A 15,602-nucleotide genomic window follows, 5' to 3' on the forward strand; every position below is an offset into this window, starting at 1 on the left:
TTTTGCCATAATTTGGTCTGTGATTGCAGGACAATTTAAAGTGGCAAACCTGAAAATTCTTAATTCCAAAGCTTGCCCATCCACACATAGCATTTTTAAATACCTTTATTTCTTGTTGAGGCGCATGCCTGTGCACCTGACAGAGAAGGAATGATCTAGTTTGTCCCTTTAGCATAGAAACCAGCAGAGTGCTGCACTTGGGCCACCTTTTGTACCTTACAATGAATCAAAGGACAAGACCAAATCATGCATAGTTCTTGAATACCACCATATAGGAACTCCTATCTCAAATATGTGGAAAATCTACACAAGAGCATCCCCTCATCCTCAATTTTCATTCCTGTTAAATTACAGGCTCTGCTATGCATTTTACCTATCTTTCCTGCTCGTTTTACACATTCAAATAGCTTTTCTTCTCCTTCACACTACAGCTGAATTATTCTACCTCTGTACATTTAACTTCAAAAAGCACAGCTCACACTCCTCCTAAACACTACATTTTTGCTTGATGACAGAAAATGAATTCCAGTTGAAGTTGTGAGGGGGAAGAAAAAAAAAGCATTCTTCCTAGACGAGACAGTAGGAGATGCAAACTTCTATGTGCTCCATTTTGTGAGTATGAAGGAGCAATTATTGGAGTTTTCACACAGTATAATGAAGTGTCAGCATTACCAAGCACAGCCCTTACGGGACTGTCCACTAGCTAGCTTCATTCAAACAGTGCTTGAGAACTTCAAAAGCAAGCAGCTTTGCGGCCTTTCAGTCTCCCCTTAGCAGAACACCTACTAAAACAGTCAGACAGAAACATTTGATACTTAATACTTGAAATGTATGCATGAAGGTGAGCATTCATGAAAGATAAATGCAGTTCCTTTAGCAGGAATTTTCATGGAATATTAAGAAAACATTTTATTTTACAGTCCACCAGAGATTCCTTCTCCCAGCTGAAGAGGTAGAAATCACTGTGTTGCTCTCTACAGCAAAACACATGCCCAGTAATCAGAGTACCCCATGGCTGTTGTTTGAGTTCTAGCATTAAAAAGCTATTATGAAAGACATGTTCTTATCTCAGATAAATTTTTTCACAAATAAGCATAAATGCATTAATTTCATTTAGTGAAAAAGCAATATACTACCACAAGGATGACACTGCAATGGAAGCAACACCAAAGAGTCTAGCACTAATGCCTACTACAATATCTGCACCAGTAATTCTGTATTACTGTCCCTGGGTCCCAGCTTGCATCACCATACCCCAGAATATTTATGTACATTTATGTCTTAATTCTCATCCTTTTTATGTCTCAAACAGCAGTGTGAAGGATTACAGACTGACCAGACCCTTTTCCCCTAAGCACAAGTCCCTCTGCCCCTCTGAAGTACAGGAGCAGAACTACCATATTCTATGGTAGACAGAAGAGCCTGTAAGACCTGGAATTTATGGAGGAGGAAAGATTCCAAGAACAGCTCAGTGAAGGGACACACTTCTGTGCATCTGCATAGCTGAGATGGAAACAGATGCTGGAGGAGATGGACACTTCAGCAGCACCCTTCAACCAGATCACACGAGACATGAGAGGTCACTGCTGTTAGGGCAGAGATGGCCACGTCCCTTATCTCACCTACAGTCCTTGTACAATTCTTCAGCCCTAGAGCAGAGGTTTAACAGTATTTCAATTCCTGATTTTATTGTAACATTATTTTTAGTAACAGTACTGAGAGAGATTTAAAATGCAGGCAACCCTGGCACATTTCAGCCAAGTAAGTATAACGAGCTAGCACGCATGCATCTGGTTCAGAACTGCAAACTGGAGAAAAGTATTTAAGTAGGGTAAAACTCACATAATATTTAGACCTGCACACTACAAAGCTACAGAACATAATCACTTTCTAAATATCCATTTTAACTACACAAACATTTCACCTGCCTTCAGAACAGCAAATCTATCTTTGTTGAATCGAAACGTTACACTGTGAATGCACCAATGAATTTTCACTAATATGTTTCTTTTTCCTGAACTAGAAAATGCAGCACCATGGACTGATACAACAGTAAAACCTGCAGGATGCCTGGACTGGATATAGGAAAAAGAAGGTATTAAAAAAAGAGTACTGCAACGGTAGGATGTTAATTCCTTTGCCTGCATACAAGGGTTTTTTTGCAAGGTCAGTTTGTTCATGGGATGGAACATGACTTTGAATTATTTCAGTTTGTTATGGTCTAATTAACCCACATTCGTAGCTTCCTTGTTAGTCCTCTGAATATCATTGCTCTGGTGCTTTTTTACCAAACCCTTTCCAATCACTGAATTGTGGACTAAGGACAAAAACACATTTCACAGTCCCCCTTTATAAACCATTTCAGGCCTATACTCTCTACTGGTTGCCTTGGGTGTCCAGAAGACTCATAGCAGTCTATGGAAGAGTAGGGTTTCAGAAAAAACTACAGAAATGAGAAACTGTAACCATACTCTCCATCTGACCACTCAGTAGAATCAGGCTCATTTCCAAAATTAGGACTCTCTCTCTCGCCCTCTGCTCTTTCTTTTTCAGGTAAAGTCACTTCAACTCCAACCAACAACTACCTCTCTTTCCCAGTTGCTGAGCACTTTAACAACCATGCTCCAAAAGACACTCTCACTCCATAGTAAGAGCACAAGTTCTAATAGTTCTTACAAGTATCATATCCTGCACCCACCTAAAGTCAGCCTGCAATCCAGAGGGCAGGGCTGCCGAAACTGCCGGTGAGTTATGTGCTAGGCACATCTCAAATGCAGCCCCTTTATCCCAGTTGCACGCAGGCAGCAGTCCTGGATCTGCTGGAATTACAAGGCAAAGCAGCAGTACAGGGTGCCCAAACAGGGAACATAGATAATTATATCATCTATGAGACAACACCACCAACCAGATGGATGTGAAGCAGTTTGCATCCTTGTGAGGCCCCAAAGACCACTGCAACAAAACAGTAAGAGCTGTCTCACTGCTCTGGCCATGTTGGAGGCTACTGTATAGTTTCAGTGATGGTAAGAAAATTGATAGAGAGACACTCTGAAGAAGTGATTGAGAAGCCAGCTTTATGTTGGAAACCGTAACTCAGCAACTATTGCCTCACTGGAGGCCTCCCTGTATTGTGTAGGCGCTGCCATACTCTCTGCAGCACGATCCTTTTTTCATCGCCTGCAGAGAATTAGTGGCACAGCCCATAGCCAGCAAAGAATATTGCTTCATGAGAAGCAGGGATAAAAGTATACACCACCATGTAACAACACACAGAGGCCTACGTGTCCAAGGAAGCCCTAGAAGCCCACAGTTTTCTCCTCCTGACCGCAGCTGCTTCTTTCTTTTCCCCAAAACAATGAAATTAGTGGAATTCATAAAAAGCAGAGATCTGCTCAAAACTTTATCACATATTGCTATAAAAAAAATAATCCTTATCTTTGCAATAGATCAATTTCCTTTATTTACCAAACTCATTTTCATTCTGGAGTCAAGTGAAGTACTGGGCCCCATAAAGACACCTGAAACTTTCACAGAGGGTTTGAGAGGTGGTACCTGGGTCTGGGCCACCATGAAGGAACATGAAGAAAGCAATACCACAAACCAGGCATTAGAGGGGAGAAAATACAACAGATGAAAGAAATGGGTATCAATGTGTGTACTCAACAAAACCATATTGCTTTCAGAACAATATCACAAAATGCAGAGGTAAATACTCTGCCATCAAACACTTCACACAAATTATCTGATCTTCACCTTCTCCCAAGGGGGACAAACCCCAGAAGGTATTGGTGGCACAACTCTCATACAATGTCTTTAGTCAGTCCTCATTCTTTGCTCTCACAAACATTACAAAGGAAATTTCAGGTAAGACTTTTACATGGCATCTTCTACAGCAAACGTGAAGACCTACTAAGAAAGGATGCCCATGCACATAAGTTTTACTTCACCTGCAGAACAATCATCGGCTGCTGATCAGTTCTCTTCTTGCAAATGGAAGCATGCATGAAATGGAAGCCAGTACATTTATTGCCACAGCTTCTTCTCTTCTATCATGATCCAGCAAGTGTATCAGCAGTACGGCCTACCTTATCTCCCATATGTTGACAGTTCCTGTGAATATTCTCATGGCGCTGTGCTGGGCAGACTGGCATATGGCATCCAGACTCCCTCAAGGCACTTTTCCTAGGTCAGGGGTTGGCCACATAGACCCCTAACAAACGCACCCACAAATACCTCCATAGAACTAGATGCACTTCAGGCTGGGATTCAAAATAATTCTGCCAATCAACATAATCAGCATACTGTGTGCTCTACTAAATTCAGCAGAAACGGATGGCTGAACAACTGTGCACACATGTACTCAGTCAATCCAAATTTGTTTGACTTGGCAACTCAGTAACATATAGAATAGCTATTATGGTATGACTGTCCTTGGCCTAAGACATGCCTCAGGGCAAGCTCTACAAAGTTTGGAGGAGATATCTAACAACTAGGAATCTGGAGGGAAGGGCGGGGGGGACGGGGGGACGACGGGGGACGACACAGACTAAAAAGAACAATCCGAACAGATACCTGACATCATCCTGAAGCACTTACAACAGTATAAAACTATGTGTCTTTATCTATTGTTCATTCCGACCAAGTGCTCCTAAAACCTTACTGTAAATGATAAAGGCTAGTGATCTAATAAGTATAATCTTGCTTAGAAAGATCAAGCAAAAGCAACAAGTCTTCCAAAAATTGATACATTTGAGATATGATTTTGTCCTGCAACTTGCCCTACACAGGACAACATGGTAGCAAATGGTACAATGGATACTTTTTTCCTCTTTTCTGAATCCACGTAGCACCCACCCTACCCTCAATTCAGTTACCACATTTTCATATATATTTATTTTCACATATATACACACATATACATACACACACACCCACACACACCCTAGCAAGCCTTTTAAGTATCCTCAGCAATTCTCCGAAGACAAAAGAGAAGACTGATCCTCATGTTCTGACACATTTCATTTATAAACTGTAACAACCATAGCTACTTTTCAGTAAAAAAATGCAGAAAGATTATTTCAGTTTCACATGAAAATAAACTTTCATTTGTACATTATCTCTAAATACACTGTTCACACACGAGAAAAACAAAAATGAATCTTCATATTTTGGAGAAGTCTATAAACCCAAATTTCAAAGCTGATGTTCTACATTTAAAAAAGAGGAACAAATATAGATTGTTCTGACCTTACTTTATTAAGCACTTGTTCAGAGGTTAACAACAGCCCTTTTAAAAATATTCTTCTACCAAGTTAAATCTATCCAATATCTAAAAAATACAGAAACATGGACTCATCTAATAAAGGCAAAACTACAGAATCTGAAGTTATGTGAATGCTAATGTATAACAGACACGGGGTGCACAATGCTTTTTCAAGACTACTAAATAGCAGAATATAGTGCATTAGTTAATTTGAATAACACCAAGGAATTATTCAGCCCACTCCTGTTTGGGGAGAAAGTGAGACAATTCCACACAGTTGTCAGCTGTTCTGGACATTCCTCCAACTGCAGTGGAAACAACCTGAGTCAGTGTTGCTACATGCTGTGCTGCCTCTGCCTGGATTTCCCTGCTCCTTCCCTTGCACCAACATTCCTCGGATCCTGCAAGAAAGCCAGGGAGAGCCAAATAAGCAGAAAATTAATGCTACAAAAAGGAGAAGGCTTTCTGCTGCTGTAGCTCAGTAAACTAGATTTCTGCAGGGTCAGAGGAGTGCAAATGTCAGCACAAGAGGAGGAGTAAAGATACACAGCTAAAAGCAATTACTGTGCAAGCAATACTGCTTACACTTAACACCAAAAGCACCTTGGAACTCTGACTGCAGACAATAAAACAAAACTCTCCTCTGAAAAAGAATTTCTGTTTAAAATAACATTAGTAATAAAAACTATGGCTCCAGTCGACGATAATCATCAACCAACATGCCTCTCCAAGCACTACGCGCAGCATCACAGCGTGTCAAACAAGGTAGAATTAAAGAAATTGCCCTCCTATTTTCATGACACATTAAATACAAAAACCATCGCACTTAACTAACAATCTTAATTTGAACACTGTCAGAAACAAAAGCCTTCTTGTAATGTGTGTACTATTACATTAAGAAACAAGCTTAAGATGTATATTTCAGCTTACCAATCTTTGCCTCCTCTCACCCTAACCAGACCCTCTGCCACACTCAGCGTAAGAGAATAATTCAGCCTCCTGGCTCCCAAACCGGTTTCACTACAACCAGATTTTTTAGTATATAGCATCTTTCCTATGCTTTCATATGAATACAACAGTATTGAGAATAAAGGAAAAAAGTCTTAAAATTCATTATTCATAATAGCCTTTCCTACTTAGTCAACCAATCATGAATAACAACTTCTCATCTAATTCTCTCAAATCTTTCCTAAAAAGCTCATGAAAATGGATTAGGCTTTCAGTGCACAGCAGACTATTTCACTTACAGTCTATTGTATCAAAAGTTGATTGGCAAAGAATTTTAACCAAGGGCCTTTTATTAAGACACAAAACATCCCTTTGGGCCTCAACTTAAGCTGGAGGGCACTGGCAAAAATAATGCCATAATATCACATTAAAAAAAAAGGTAACCATAGCTTCAACCACTGAAGACCCCTAAGGGAGACGAAGTCTTTCTCCTCCTTAAAAGAGCCTAAAACTCAATACGGATCACAGTACAAGCCCAACACATTCCCTGCAAACAAAACTTAAGGAATTTAGTACCCGCAATTTGCTCTGTTTAACTCCTAGGCTTCATTTATGGTAGGTTGCAAAATTCTCACAATAATCTGAAGTGACAAAGGTGTTATAAGCAGGGTGACTATGTTCAGAAGAGAAACAGTATCCTTTTTGAAAGAAGAAGGAAAAAATGGGGGTGGACAACAATTTTTATTTTAAGTGTTCGTGACATTATGGGATCCTCAAGGTAAAAAACTCAAGTTCACTTTTATTTTTAATTCAGGCAATAGGTAAAATTCTATCATTTCCTCTGTCAATTCGTGGGCTAAATACTAGATGTTTTACCTGGACAAAGATGTTATCTAGTTTATTTTGTCTGAAAGAAAACAAGCTAGGAAAAGATGATTGAATATATTGTTTAAGTCCAGTGAAAAGAGCAAAAACTCCTAGTATCACCATGCTAAAGGAAATGTAACTCAGACTTTACAAGAGAAGAAATGACAGAACAAAACTCCGTAAAGTTACTCTCTAGATCTCTCACAATAAGAACAAAGAAACTCCTTGCCTTTATTTCCACACATAGACATTTTATATTTAGCAGTCTTGCACCACATTTGCAGCTGTAAAAGAAACTGTATGGATTTTTCTTTGCCCAATACCAGAAAGATCTCAGTTAATGGAGTTGCTGAAAACTGAAGTCTAAAATTCCACAGATAGCAATCAAGGAAATTTAAGTACTCCAGACTTTTTGAAAACTGGTTACAGGCCTTTACCACTCCAAAAGAGAAGCTAAGGCAGGGCACTACTGACAAGACACCCCACCCCCATACGCGTTTCAGGAGATTACTGTTGCACAGGAACTCTACTGAAAAGTTTAAAAACATGGAAGTGCAAGTTCATGCCAGAGTAAACGTGAAACCTCCTCAGCATGCCGTCAATTGCAACATCAATATATGGAGCGTATTAGCTAAAAACAAAGCAAGAAATAACGCAGGCCAGCATCCCTCCTGCTATAGCAGCTATTATCCCACCACTACCAGACTAAACTATTAAAAAACAGTATTTTTTGTAAGAGTATTATTTTTTTCTGATCTAGATGTATAACTGAGTCCCTCGGGAATCACTTGCTTGTCAGCATCCCAACACCATACGTACCTCAATTTCTAAGACAACTAAGAGCCACCACAATCAGAGGCTGTGCACAAAGGTGCTAAACCTCTGCTGTACCAAGGCTGATCCACCTATTGAAGTCTCAACCTTTTCTTTCAAAGCCTTGGAATAGGTTCCTGTATCTTTTCCTCTGTTTTTTTCCCCCCTCGGGACAGAGTTGACCCCTTGCCCTAAAGTGGGCAACCAGTTTATTTCACCTGTATTAAATGCATAATCAGGTATGTCTGCTGGGGGGGGGAATCACTGGTAGAGGAAACAGCCTCTTTCTCTCCACATATCTCATCTGGCAGCAAGGAGTGGGAGAAATAGTAAAATCTTCTGCTAATACAGAGCTCTCCTCATTACTCTCATTGCAGCATACTCTTTCTGCTGCTCAAGCAGGCAGAGAAGGAGGGCCAGCTGCAAATTTTGGCTCCTTCACGCTTTCAGCTAGGAGCTGAGAAAAGAATTTGCCCTCCACCTTGCGATGAAAAGCAGATTCCAGGAATCTCTTTAATTATAATGATTGTGGGAGTGTGGTCAGGAAGATAATAAATCAGACTGCTTTATCACAGGTGTACAAAGCAGGGAGAAGTGGGAGGAAAACAGGAGTTAGACTGATGTAATAGAAATAAAAAATTCTCAGGGTATGGAAGGGCGGAGGACAGGGAACGTGAGATAACAGCCATAAATTTATTTTCAACCAGAAAGAAAACAAAATATTTGCCTACGAATTCCTTACAATACACATAGGATACAAACATAAAAATAAACAACTCCCCAACTAACCCTGAAATCCAGTTTTCCAGACTGCATTTTTATAATAAAATATTTTGTCTTTGGCAGGCTGCCTTGCTGGATTACATGGGGTGCTTATTTACACTGCAGTTATTTGTTAATGACATAATCAGAACAAACTGAGGAAAATTTCACATCTAATGAAACAAAAACTCTTCCAAGATTTCATATGAGGATTTCTATGCATAACACTGAACTGCAATTTGAGAGGTCTATGTTCAATTCCTGGTCCCAGGCACATGCTTCCTGTAAGACCCTACGTGTATGTGCATGCACACAGCAAGGATTTGTATTTGCTTATACAAAATGATTTTCTCAGGCAGAATTAAACATTTCATTTAGCTGTGAATGCACACAAAGGACTATTTGCACTAAATGCATTATTTAGGATGATTTCCAAGCTTAAGATTCAACCCTTCAAGTTTTTAGCATGTCCATCTTCAGTCCTTCATTTACAAGGAAAGGACATTCAACCTAACAGAACACACTACGTTCCTTTAATCACGATACACATGAATTTACATCTTAGACATCCAACTGTACAAATTCTCACGTGGAAAGTACTGATGTGTGTTAAGGATTTACACAGCAGAGAACAATCAAGTTACTTTAGTTTCACACTTCTGGGGGAAAAAAAAAAAATCTAATTTGAGCTGCCAAATTACTCACTATTTCCATGCAGATTCAGTGAATTTTTAAGAAAGGTAAATACAACAGGTTTAGTCCAATCCAAAAGGTTTTGCTTATACATGAGTCGTAATCTGACAGATCCTAGGAATACAGTCATGAATCTGAGATCCTCTATGCTAGAAAAATGACTGAGTATATTCAGAAATCTACAAGAAAACAATAAGGCAATGGTCATTGACAGGATGGAAAACTCTTCTAACAAATCACCATTCTAACGATTACTGGGGTTCTCCCCTGCCCTCACAGGTTTTGCAGAAAATAAAAGAGCTGAAGAATTAAGGATTCAAGCTGCAGGTGTCTTCAACATTATTTTCCACATGCCAAAACAGCAGAACAGAAATGTCAGAAGATTACATTATTTTTATGATACTTTATTCTACCTCATAATTGAGCACATTACCATATTGACTCAGAATTAACCCAATCTGAATACTGTTGTTTTTCTCAAGCAACCTATAAAGCCAGACTTACTTAGCAAATACAGGGTTGGTGTGGATTTTCTTTTCAAGAAAAGCTGCTGAAACAGACATCCCATACAAAACACATCTAATTCCAACAAGCTGTATTTGCATTACAACATTATTAGTTCATATAGAATATTGAATATTCATACACTGATGCCAACTTCTTGTTAAATTGTTTTGTGGTTAAAATTCAGTATTTCACAACATAAGGGGCACACAGCTACAATCTCTCTTTTCAAACCTATTTCTCTTTAAAGATAGCATCAGAAAATTGACGTTCATGCAAAGCAAAAGACATACTATTACACAATCTGGACAAAGAACTGACTTCTGGTGATTTAAGACAATCTAATTAATGGGGACTTTAAACTATTATTCTCCTTAGATCTTACATAGGCAATTATAGGCCGTGAAATAAGCTCCTATGACCTTTTGTAGAATGAAAGTACCAATGCTGCTTTACACTACAACATATGAAAAAGTTAATTGGCCATAAAACTCAGAGAGCATTTCAAAAATGAACTGCCACATAAAATTGCTGTAGTGCATGAAATCCTCAATCAGAACTTGCCCATGCTTTGTATAGAGTCAGAGTCAGTCTCTGTCTCTCATATGAATAGATGCAATCTCAGCAACCAGACACAATAAATACAAGATGAAGGGAATGGCAAGCATAGTAACAACACACAGAATTAATTCCAGAGGCTAGGAATCACATAATGAAAATTATTTCATTATTTTAACTTGTTAATTATTCATGCAGAAGAGATATGGGAAATGGCAGGAGAAAGCAAATGAAAGAAGAAGCAACTGAGAAACAATGATTGAGAGGATTAAAAAGAGGTATAAAAGACTTCATATAAACTTCATAAGTTATAAAACTTAAACTTCATAAAAGTTATGAAGAACAGCAGATGAGGAAAGAAAGGGGTTTATGGTAAGGTTCCACATTCAATAGCAGGGCCAAGCTACGTCATTCCTTCTGCCTCCCCAACCCTCGTTACTCCTGATCTAGCATTGCGGCACACTGCTCCCTCCATACTAACAAGCACAATCATTTGTGAAACTGTACTAGGAACCAGCCAGGGCTGAAAAATAACAGATAGAAAAAAAAGTTGACACAACTAAGATGAAAATGCAGCAGCAGAAATGAGCAGCTGCAAGGGCAAAAATAAGTCATGCCAACACTTCTCCCAGCAAAAAGGTGCACCCATGGGATTAAAGACCAATGCCTACATTCAGACCATAAAAATACAACTCCCAACTAGGTCTTGTAACTTATAATGCTACTACATGCAGAGCAAAACATGTTTGGAACACATGAGGTGACAAACTGAAAAGATGAGTTACACAGCAAAAGGTGGCCAAAGCACTTGGCTGATGTTGGGGAATATGTTTTTCCGAGGAAGTGTGTACCCTTCACTGAAGAATCCACCAGCACAGTACACGTCCAGCTATCCTTAGCAACTTTTTTCCCCCACCGCGACCTCCAAGTCAAATCTAGGATTCCATGTGCATCGTCTGCAGTCTATTGTTCAGGAGTATGTAACATGGAGAGTCACAAAGCATTATGTTATATTGCTTAGATGCATGAAATGAAGATGTAATAAAAAGGGTTCATGAACTAGAGGACCAAATACCAGATAGCAGCACATGGTAATACCTGGTACACAGTAATACTCGGCACTTCAGGTAAGAGACTTAGTGCCTACATTTTTGGGATTCAAATGGAGTCTTCTGTTATTTGCTCCATTCCCTCTTCATGCAATTTCATCCTTAGGAGATATCCTCTTTACCATCATCAAACACTTAAGGACAGAAAGGCCAAAACTATATCTTTACTTCTATTCATACTCTACTACTAGATACCACTGAAGCCATTTTTGGAGGCACTGAAGAGAGTACAGAACCAGTCACAAGGTAGGAGGACAGAAATGAGTCAAAAACAGCAGGTTAGGCAGTTATCTCGCTTATCTGTGATACATTTATGTCAATTCAACGTTCAGGGGGATGTGGCGGGGAGTGAAAGGCAGAACACAATCTAAAAGTGATTGCAGCTATGTTTGTAAAGTGGTTTTCATTATAAACCCTTATTAAAAAAAGACTAAAAATTTTTACACTAAACAAGTACAGACACTTTTAGAAACTCATTTTTACTACTATTAACAACACAAGTTAAAAACCAGCTGAGGCAAAGAATCCAAAATAGTCCTCTGAATGTTCAGCTTTAATTTAAAAAGTATAATTTTGTAACATTTTGAATAAACACCCTAAACGTATGATCCAAGGTGCTACTCAACATCCACCTGATCTCACAGTGAACTTAAATTCAACCTCACCAGTGTGAAATGTTCTAGTCATTTCAACAGTTACCCATTCAAGTGCCCTTAAAAACAGCTTTTAACACTAGCATTGAAAATTATTTCATGTTCAAGACAATTATTAACTCAAACAATTGTATAGCCCATACAATAGCAGCTTTTCACTTCACTGGACTTGAACAATAAATATCACAAATAACCTCCAGGTAACATGTCGCTTTTACTATTTTTGCTGTTAATACTTTGAAATTAAAGAAAGGAAGACTACAGGGAAATAATTCATAAATAAAAAAACTGCAAAGAGAAAAGGGATAAGCTTTCCTCTACATTTACTGGGGATAGTAACAGGTGTAAATTGCCACAAGGAAGATTTGAATTCAGTATTAGGAAAGAACTGTCTTATGACAAGAACAGTTAAGCACTGTTAACAACAGCTAAACTGCTGAGTGAGATTGTGTAATTTCTATTATCTGAGGCTTTTATGGGTTTCAAAAGCCTAGTGGTACCATCCTTTTCCTTTAAATCAGTTCTGACAAACTTCACTAAACCTATTTTATCCAAAAAGATGGCAGGCAGATACCCAGTTTCTGCTCATATTAGTTTACTGTTGTTTTAGTGAGCTGAAACAGCAAACACCTGACAAGCATCTGAGATGGCATAAAGGAAGTAGTAATAATACATGTCCAATGTCAGGACTTTAACCTTCAGCAATGATGAGTTATGTCAGCTCACCGCATCTCATAAGACTGTATCTTAAAAAACAGATTAAGCAAACAGATTAGACAAACATCTCTTAATAATACTGTAAGTACAATTTATCCTTCCTGGGGCTGAGAGGAGTAGACCAGAATTCTTTAGGTCATTTCCAGCACCACTTTATTTAAGCTTTAAAAGAGCATCACGGAGCCCATTTTGAACCCATTTAGTGGAATTTTAACAATATTAAACTGAAATTTCACTTAATATATTAAAAGAGATAAATATTTGCCTGCTTAGCATTACCACAATTAAATGCTATGTCTAATATAGCATACATGTGTTTCCCATGTAAAATACCCCCTTGCTGAAAGGATAAGCCTAAAATGTTTTATGCCTAAATCATTGCACTTTTAATCTATAAGTGTGAATTCAATTTTCAAGACCTTACATTTTTTAAGAAAACCTGCCAAACATGTATTAACTGTAAGAGGCTGGCTGTACATACTGCCTTCTTGATTTTGCTAATACACATCTCCGGTGTTACTCCTACTGTTCAAAGCTAGCCTGACTAGAAGACTGAAAACCACAGACTGGTAAGGGCTCAGACCTCTTTCAACAGCAACGGAACTGGAATACTATGAGTCTTACAGGAGACTTGCAAGGTGAAATTAAGTTCAGCAGTTACATGGAATCATTAATCTCACTGGTGATCCTTCTTAGTCCATCATTTACACCAGCCTCTGATTGCAGGTCTGGGAGAAATTCACGTCTTATTATCTGTAGGAGACTTCAGGGAAAGGGGAGTTGGGGGGTGAGAAGGTACAGACAGCAAAACATAGCTGTACTCTAATCAGCTGGTCAACATTAGCAAAGTTTTCCTCACTTAAATAACCTAATTCATTTTTATTAATGCATAAGATTATTTCTCTGGTTTACTCAAAGGAAATACTACTTGGTCAAGCATACATATAATTTTCACTTTTTTACAAGTTATTCAAGCATGTCTCCCTGTGACTCACTCTAATATACCTGCAGCGTATTGGTCAGGAGACAAAGAATCCATTGAGAAACTTGAAAGTTTGGGGAAAAATACTTAAGTGTCAATACCATTATTTAATTTGATCAGCTTGTACACACTTCATGCATCACCTGCTCTGGGGACCACAAAGAAAAGGAATAAATACGATAAATCACCTGGATCATTTTGCTTATCCTTTTTCCCAGAAGGCCATGAATGCTTTAAACAAGAGACTATCCTCTCATTTGCACAGGACAAAATGTGTTAAATTAGGTTGGACTTTCAAGAAGACTCATACGTATGAAAAATTCACCATCACCAAGTACAACTCAGATCAAGTGGCACAAACAGAAAGCATCCTAACCCAGTTGCTACACGGAAAACTAATCTGTCATAAACCCAAAGTTTTTGTCAATTGTTACATTCATACTCAGGGAAGATAGGGTTGCCAATGTGCGTTCATCTTCATTTGCTCACTAATAATTATTTCAATGGCCAGGAATTTGACTGTTTATGAAGACAGTATTTTGTTGATTCCTCCTTCCCAAACATACACATGCCTAATGTTCACATACACACAGAGCGCTTCACTGCTACCAAACCAGGGACAAAGCCAAAAGAAACTGGTCACTCTGTATTTCATATATATGCATATACAAAGTAGAGCAAGTAATGAAAAAACAAAATATCTTGATAAAATACCCCAAAAAATTAAGGAACAAAAAAATTACCATTACACATGTAAAAAGCAAAGACATCTTCTGTAAGGACAACATACTTTGGAGCACTGAGGTGGACCTTTCAATCTAGACATCATAGGAAATTCCTAGAAGCCAAAACCGGCTGTCTTCCCACCGAAACACATGCCTTCCATCATAATTCCAAATTTTCTCTAGAGGCTTCCGCCAGAATATAATTTTGTCACTGTTTTCTGGGAAACCGTACTAACGCATACTCAGAAATTTAGGGCAGGTTTCAGAAGAAAAACCTCCCTTTTGTCCTGATAGTTATAATGACCCTTTTTGTAGTATTGCCAACACGATCGGATGAAACAAAACACAGTATAGTTCATCTTGTGACTGATGTAATGTGGGCAGGGAACAATACCGTGGAAAAGAAAAAGCCAAGGATCTTTGTCTCCTTCTAGACGGATTGCCAAGTCTTAGTAGTTGGAGGGAGAAAGAGCTCCGCATCCCAAATAAAACACTGCAGTGCATGTTCGTTATTTCAATAAAGCCACCGCGGCTTTTGGCAACCCCATAGGAAACTCAGACCCTTCGAGGAAAGCCTAGCTAAAAAGCGAGAAAACAACCCCAGTTTAAAAATTACAGAAGAAAGAATTCACTGGCTCCAGAAAGAAACCCCAAGGAGCCCAACGCTGTCGTTACAACCAGCGCTGAAGAGACAACCTGGACAATAAGTAGCCGCACACCTATAAAGCGTTGTATTTGCTCGTCACGGCCACCGCTGGTCGGCAGCGGGCGAGGAAAGCGCGACCGGCGGCTCGGCCGGGAGGGAGGCGGGCAGGCCGCTATACCCCCCCCGGGGCAGCCCCGCCGCCCGCCCACCCCCACCGGCTCCCCGCTGACACCCAAGGCGGGCCCTGGCGCCGGGCAGCGGCGCGGCAGGGACTGGCCGGGGCCGCCCGCCCCGGGCAAGGCCGGGGGGGAGCGGCGAGACACGGAGCCGGAGTAGACCCCGCCGCGGCGAGGCGGGAGCCG

General features: G+C 39.5%; 1 protein-coding gene across 4 annotated transcripts in view; it reads right to left on the reverse strand.

Moving 5' to 3' along the window:
• PDE7A (phosphodiesterase 7A) overlaps positions 1 to 15,602 on the reverse strand; it is a 75,638-nt gene that overhangs the window by 58,922 nt on the left and 1,114 nt on the right. The window lies entirely within an intron of this gene.

Source organism: Phalacrocorax aristotelis, chromosome 2 (genome assembly GCF_949628215.1).
Source record: "Phalacrocorax aristotelis chromosome 2, bGulAri2.1, whole genome shotgun sequence".
Taxonomy (NCBI): domain Eukaryota; kingdom Metazoa; phylum Chordata; class Aves; order Suliformes; family Phalacrocoracidae; genus Phalacrocorax; species Phalacrocorax aristotelis.